This window comes from Seriola lalandi, unplaced genomic scaffold, assembly GCF_002814215.2.
Source record: "Seriola lalandi dorsalis isolate HSWRI2012SDOR001 ecotype SW California unplaced genomic scaffold, Sedor1 jcf7180002054912, whole genome shotgun sequence".
NCBI classification, from domain to species: domain Eukaryota; kingdom Metazoa; phylum Chordata; class Actinopteri; order Carangiformes; family Carangidae; genus Seriola; species Seriola lalandi.
The window spans coordinates 751,612-759,873 of record NW_019525464.1 but is presented as its reverse complement, the minus strand read 5'-3'; positions in this window follow the sequence as shown (position 1 = coordinate 759,873).

The window sequence follows — 8,262 nt, the reverse complement described above, 5'->3', positions numbered from 1 at the left end:
TTTATTATTATTATTCAGAGTCATTTAAGTTTTCCTTTTTTTTTCTCTTGCACGGGGCGTTTTCAGGAAATGTGCGTACAGTCCGTCAGAGCTGTGTTTTTAAGGTGGACTGGGCTCTTTATGACTGAAGTAGGTTTGCTGCTGCTTGTAACATCCACAATGTGTTGGGATTGTTGACTTAGTTGGGAAAATGTTCTTGTTTGGTTGAGATTTCCTACCAGAGCTGGAAATACTATACATAAAAAAGTTTCCCTAATAATTTCCATAATACTTAGGCAAATTTCAACATTCAGGCAATGTAAATGTTGCATGAATTGACTTTTTCCTGAGCTATTCAGCAGGATAATATCTGATGCACATAGAGTACTGTGCAAAAGTTGTAGGCACTAAAAGTAAAATGAAGATGCATTAGTGCAATAAACAACCTGAATCATATTTTGTGTAACCACCGTAGGTATATTTGCATGCAGTTTTTCAAGGTTGTTCCAAACATATTGGAGAACTTGCCTCAGTTCAGATTTAAGTCTGTCTCTGTTTCTTCTATCTAGTCATGTAATCCCAGACTTGACTGCATGATGTTGAGATCAGAGCTCTGTGGGGGTCCAGCCATCTGTTGCAGGAATCCTTGTTCTTCTTGTCTTTGAAGAAATGTCTTTATGACTCAGGCTGTATGTTCGGACTTGTTGTTCTGCTGCAGAATGAATTCAGGACCGATCAGATGCCTCCCTTACAGTACTGTGTGATAGACAAGAATCCAGACATCAAAAGTGCCTAAAACCTTTGCATAATACTGTATATTATCTTGTTTTTGTTGAATATGTAAATCATAAAGGTGCAGAACAGCTACAACCTGTCTTTAATGTCATTTTCCCAACTATATTTATATTAAGATATGCTGTTGTAATCATATATTTAAACCTTAGTCTCAAACAGAACCCTTTCTCCTTTCATGGCATGTTAATGAATTCAACACATTTCAGTGCAATACTACGTCCAGTATGGTCAAAGCCGCTGTAGATCTTAAAAAGAAAGAGGATAAACAGCCACAAAGTTTTGTCCCAGCAGGACAAGTTAAAAAGATACAAGTTGATGGGCACTTTTTATTTGTAAACTATTCATACTACAGACTTCATTACATGGCCAAAAGTATGTTAACACTCAAACAAAGTATGTGGAGACACAAACATTACACCATATGTGATTGTTGAGCGTCTCTTCTGGTGATATGCTGCGTCCACTACTCCAGTTTCAAGCTTTCCACAAGATTTGGGACCATGGCTGCAGGAATTTGTTTCCATTCTGAGATCAGACCGGCAATGTTGGGTGATGTTTCCTGCCCAAGGTGTTCAAGCTGCTCAAATCTCTCCCACACACAAATCTGGGAAAAGCATTTCTTCATGGAGCTGGCTTTGTGCATAGGGGCATTGTCATGTTGGAACAGGAAAGGGCCTTCCCCAAATGCCTGCCACAACATTAAAAGCAGACTTTGTCTAAACTATCATTGTATGCGGTAGCATTAAGATTTCCCTTTAATTTTCTTTGAACTAAGGAGCCAAGCCCAACCATGAGAAACAGCTCGAGAACAAAAATAATCAGATGTATGCCGTCAGAGCTGTCTACCGTGTAGACTGCTGTATAATGTATTTCTAAGCAGGTAGGACAATAAGTGGCAAATTTAGTCAGACTGCACTCAACATCCTCTTGGAAATGTCTTTTTGAATGTGCTGTTTTTTCCTACAATGCAATGCACAAAGGAAATGGAGGAGCGGCTCACAGCTGCAAAAAATGAAGACATACACCCAGTCGCCTGTTTATTAGGTACACCTAGCTATAACTAGCTATAACCAATGCAGGCAATAAATGCAATAAATGTTACCACCATGAAGGTTTACCTTCAACTTCATGATCATTTTGTAGGATGTAGTTCGTGGTGCTGTTGAATACTGGTTTCTAATAATTTAACCACCCAGTTTATAGTCCCATATAGTCTAAAGGTCTCTGTCCATGTGTAGTTTGATTATAGATCAGGTCTAGGTTCTATATTAATACTGTGAAAGTATCAAAGCCTCAGTCCACAGAGAAATGCACACAGCCTGTATTCAGAAACTGAGCCTTAAAACCAGCCGTCAGGACTTCTGGAACTTTGTGATGTCACAACAAAGCAGTCACCAAGCCCCGCCCACCTGGACCCACCATCCAAACCTTTACAGGATTTGGTTTCTCTTAGTGTTTTACCTGCTTTATCTGCTTTATTTTTTATTGGCTCAGTCAATAGAAGAGAGGCTCAGAGCCTCCTCTCTTCTGATTGGCTCACCGACCTGTGCTCCAGAGAGAAGCCTGAGAGAGGAGATGTAAAACTACTTTGAGATGGTTTTTGCTTCTTAAAACCACAAATATATCTTCTTATGGATCAACGCTTCAAATAAAACACAGGAAGTGTAAATACGGGACCTTTACTATTCATTTTTTATCTTTTTTTATTTTTTATTTCTTTTGATACATTTTCCTTGGACGAAAATTATGTTGTATGTTGTTGTATGTTGTATGTACAATTCACAGCTCAGCTCACTGATTAAAACCATTACTAATCTCCTCTCTGAAATAAGAAGCTCACTATGTAGTCAGGCTATGCACAATGCAGTCATAATTTGATTTCAGTTATTTGAAAAGCTTCTTTCTGAGAAAGTGGTAGTGAGAAACATGGAGACCATGCACACCTCCCGCTCTCCACACCCTACCTCCGTATTTATTTTATTCTATTTATCTTGGACACATTTTACTTCCTCATAACAGCATCTGTCACTGTATGTTCACATTCCCTGAGGTTTGTCAGTCACTGAATGAAATGAATGAAACCTTTATTTCCCATCTGGGAATTTGCTTTCCACAAAGAACATAAAAACATGGCAGCACATAACATGACATAAAACATAAGCAGAAGAGGTATCTTTAAAAGCAGATTTCAACATGCAGTTTTAATGTTGTTTTTGTTTATAAATTTATAAATGTATGATTTGATGCACTGTTTTGTAAACAATAAAATAAACCGTGGGGGTGTTTTTATGTTTGACGTCTCTAGTGAGTGAGTTTTTTGTGTTTTTTCAGACACCGTTTTGTAGTTCGTGTCAGCTTTGTAAAAACATGTACTTCTGTTTCCAAATTTACATCTTAATAAAAGAGAAAAGCTGTAACACAAACGCACTGCAACAAACCTCAAAGTGCAGAAAAAGTGCTGAAGAAAAAGAAAGAAAGAAGGGGAGCAATTGATTTCATCATTCAGCAGTGTGTTTGCAGTGTATCTTTGACAGCTGACAGTTTGACTCACAGATGACTGAGAGACGCCTGAGGTGGAGGCTTCACTCTGTTATGTCTCTGTCTCAGAGAGAGGATACACGCTGCCCGCAGGCCACAGGTATCAAAACTCGAAAAAAAGACATATTCACAGTCATAGTAACATTCTCCCGATTCTGAGGCCTAGCACCAGCTGTGTAGACATGACACCCTCACAGACGAAGTAGATATTCTGAGTTGAAATAACTGTTGTTTGTTTATTTGTTGGCTGATCAATCTGTATACTTGATTATTTGTTGGTCAGATCTCTGCAACGATCTTGTGAATCCACTGGAATCAAACCTTTAACACCAATTCTGATGATCGGTTAGAAACAGTCATCATCAGTCATTCATAAATGTCTTCATTATCACACACACACATTGTATGCCACTAATCATTTACATACTTGTGGGCATCAGCTGTGTTGTGGTAATCTGTCTGTAATCAAGTTGCTTTTCTCAGTGATGCGATGAGTGCGGTAGTGCTCGATTTCTAGCAATTACACTAATTACTTCCTGGTGAAAACTGAAATCTACTATGTCATACATTAAAGAAAGAGTGAATTACACTATGTGCACAAGGCTACAGTAAAACCCGTGTCAGCTTACATAAAGGAAATAAAACAACGTGTGCAGCAGCCTCTGCACCAAGACGATTTATGAAGTGAAATATTTCAGCATACAATATAAAACATAATGTTACTGGTCATCCAAGATAGTAAAATGACACTTGGGCTGCATACTCGTTTTATTCTGGCTCAGTATACGCCTGGCCCCACGGCCCAAATCTGGCTATTGTCCTCAGCATCATACTCATCATGCTGTGTATGGGCCAGATTCGGGCTTTTAAACCGGGCATCTACTGGGCCAGAAGAAAACAAGCATGTTTGCAATCTGAGATGACTTGTCAGAAAAGTCACAATCATGTGACCGCAGCTGCAAACTGCACAAACAATCAAGCTCCTGATCTGAAAACAGGCAGGAAAAAGAGCCACTTCATGCTGCTATAACGGTGAGAATACCTCAACTCCTGGGGCCAGTTTCACAGAGATATTTAAGAACTGGTCTGTAGTAGTTAGGCCAGTCTTTAATGCAGGTTAGACAGTTTCACAAAAATGAAGACAGTCTCATTTTAAGCCTAAAAAGTTCATCACCCTCCCTCAGGCAAACCTCTGTCTGCTAGAAATGATGTTTCTATAGAAGTAAACTGCAACACAAATATGTTTTGAGGTGGCCAGGAGGTGATTCAGGTGGCAGCACTGTCACACCAGAGACCAGGGCTCACATCCTCATTCATATGTGTCCTGCAAATTGTATTTTAGATGCCCTGGGCTAACTTAGTGACACCTGCTAACCAGTAGCACCAAATAACAAAAAAGATAAATAGCTCATAGATTGTGGTTTTCTAGTAATTCTAACCGCAACAATATTTCTGACATCCGTCATTCTGTCTGTTTGCAGAAGAGCTGAGCCCTGCCACGTTAGGACGCCACAGTAGCTGAGATTTTATGCTGCTTTTTGTATTGTTTGTCTCTTTGCTGAATTTTCCCACTAAAATCTTCTGGTAACCTTTGAATTCTTCCAGAAGGCAAGAATTTTCTGCTGGAGTAAACAGAGCCGAGCGAGTTTGACGAGGCTGGCTCAGTCAGCCGTGTTTTTCTGTTTAATTTACCCAGAAATCACGGTAAATTAGTCCTACTTCAGACAATTAAGAGCTAGACAGATTTGTGCAACAGATGGATGTAGATGTCTTCTACCTCAAGTCTGACCGTCGGTTTGATCTGAGCCGTAGTCAAAGTCTGTTTTTTGTGAAAGTGGCTCCTGCTGAAGAAGCTAGATTAGAGTGTCAGGCTGGATGGTGCAGAAAATACTGTATCACCATCTGTCAGGCAAATTATGAACAAGAGAGCAGTGTATATATTATACAAGTGTAACTGTAATGTAAAAGTAATGAACAATTACTTTTTTTTCCTGATTTTTTACAAAATTGCATCTGAGAAATGGATCAACAGAGAAGAGAAGTTTTTCAGCACTTTCAATTCAGCTCATCCGGCCGCTCCTCCCCTGAGAGCTAGTTAAAGCTAACCAACCCACCCACAGGCTACGTGTGGTGACAGAGACCCCCACACTGAGCAGGGTAACAGAGAAATCCAGCTGAGGACTGTGGAAAATGGGAAATGCGAGCATGGCAGCTGCCGCGCCGCAGAATTTGGCGTGTGGTTTGCTGGTGAGCGCTGTGCAACTGTTCCCATGGGTTTAATCCAGTCCTGTGCGCTTGTTTATTTGGCCCGGTGCATTCCTGTGTGAGAGCCACCAGCGCACAGCCATCAACACCAGGCTCGATGTCTTTATTTCACTTCACAGTAATATTTTTATTCAGCCCTGCAGTGGTTTTCATTTAGGAAGGCCAGATATACCTCACTGGCTTTTATTGTTCTCCACCCACTGCAGAGCTTCCCTCAAACTTAACCTATTACTGCAACATTTTTTTTCGATTTCATCATTTCAACAGTTCGGTCTCGTCCTGGGGTCAAAGTATTTAAAGCTGAAGAAATGAAGATCGCTTTCTCTTCTTTGTTCTCGGCATGTAAGCTCTTTGAGACCAAGAAAACAAATGAATATGTGAATAAATGAATACGTCAATGATGAAAATACAGTTTATTATAAGGGGGCCCCCTACGGCCTGGGACCCCAAAGCAGCTGCCTGTTCACAAGCCGCGCCTCAGCATGCAACTTTTAAAGATATTCAGTCATAGCTTTAGAGAGGGGATAACCTATGATATACCTTCTCAAGAATTTGACTCTCTTAGTTAAAATGTGTGAAAGTTTGGGTGTTGAGCTGCACATTGTTAAATTAACACCATCTGTGGTCAGCAAACCTACACTGCATGTGTGAAGGGTAGAAGAAGGAAATTCTGTCTCATAGTTTCATATTCTACTTTATCATTTTCAACCACAATGTCATGATTATCAGATGATAAGTCATAATTTTTTGCTCAGAAAACACGCGCGCATGATTTAAATCTTGATTCCGACTTCCTGTTATATACTTACATTTTTCATTTGTACACCATCTAAAGTTCATCAGTGTTTTTATTTTACAGGTTTCTGATGAGATTTGATGCTGCAGCTGAAGTCACGGGAGGGAAAAGTAAAGCGTCAGATATCCTGAGTCCTTTTCAAACAGGCAGAGGCTTGAGGAGAAGCAGGACCGCTGCCCTCTGTGCAGGGAAGAATTGCGTGTGAAAGACAGGGGGTGAGGGGAGGTGAGTGGGGGGAGGAAGATGGGGGCGCCGTTTTTAACACAGTGAGATGTAACTGAGCTCCATTACACCCTCGACCACAGCTCCACTGAAATGAACATCAGGTCGTGAGGATCATGACTTCTGTTCGTCTGCACTTGTGTGGTCGATGAGTTGTGGTGTGATGTCATTATCTAGGTATGGAGGTTACTGTGTGTTTGGTGGGAGGCCAGAGGGAGAGACCTCACTGTCAGAAATACCAGGAGAGTTGTTTGTTTGTTTTTTTTTGTTCTTATAAAATCTTGGAAGTACATACCACAAGTAGGTCTACACATACAGCCATAGGTTTTCATCCTGTGCCCTGGTTGTGGTTGGGCAACGGAAGCTCTTAGTCAATGTTAAGGGAGGACGGTGGTCAGGGTCAAGTGCTGGGAAATGATGCAGAAGCATGAGCATTAACTTTTAAAAATGTCTCTCTAAAAATCTTAATCATTCTCTAATTTTAACCAAGTGCTGTAGGTCTACTGTGAACTGCCCTGAAACACTAACTATTATATAAGGGGATCTTGTAGGGAAACATGTTGCACTTTACATAACATAAATGTTTTGTTATCATAATAATAAGACGTGACATCATTTACTTACACTGCCCCCTTATAGTTTAACATCCCTTAAATGTTATGTACGGGATATAGATTTTGATGATACTATGAAAGCTGCCCTTCAGTTCATAACAACTTAGCTTCAGTGTTCAGTGCTCAGAGCAACAGGAGCAAAAATAAACTGTTGACACTGAGAAACTTCACTCTTCCGACACATTTTGAAACATTTTGGTTAGGCTACTATTTGGTACAAACTCATTACTTACTTACTCGATTGATTGATTGATTGATTGATTGATTAGGTTAATTCTTTAGTCTAGGAAAATGGTGATGTCACCAAATTGCATTTCAGAACCTGAGAATATGCAGTTTTCTGTGAAGACAAAACAACACAAACAAAAAAAACTCACAACAAAACACAAAAAAACACAGAAAACAAAAATCGTTGAAAGTGAGAAGCTGGAACTCTATAGAGAACTTCACAATTTCCCCTGATAAATAGCTTAAACAATGAAGCAATTAGTCTAAATTCTCTCAATCATCTAATCAATGAATGGACCAATTGTTTCAGCTCCGGTCAGAGACTGTTGGAGTGACCCCATTGGAAAAAATAACAACAACACAAAAACAAGACCAGGTGCATCGTAAAACTCGTATTTGTAAAACTAATTCTTTACGTAACGTGACATTAACAGTGACACATTTTGGCAGTTAGTTATTGATAAGTCGTCATTTCATTATATAGTATATTTCATAAAGTCAATTTGAAGAGTGTTTCTGCTGCTGTAGGTTTCTTCGTATGGTTTCAGGCAGGTGTAGGGTAGAGCAGAAAATGTAGGCTACCATCTTGGTTGCCATGTTTTTCAGTTGTTTTAATGATAAACAGTGCAGATAACCTCCTCCCTGCTGGCACTGTTAAAACCGGTCCAAACTGCAGAGGAGAGAAATAAAATCTGCTGTAAAACCAGGGGAAATTTGGCAGAGAGAGATTTGCCAAACCCCTCAGCTGGCCTCACAGGGTTTCAACCGTGAGACCTGAATGTTGAGTATTGTTGTTTTACTGTTGACTAATTACTCCGGTTCCTG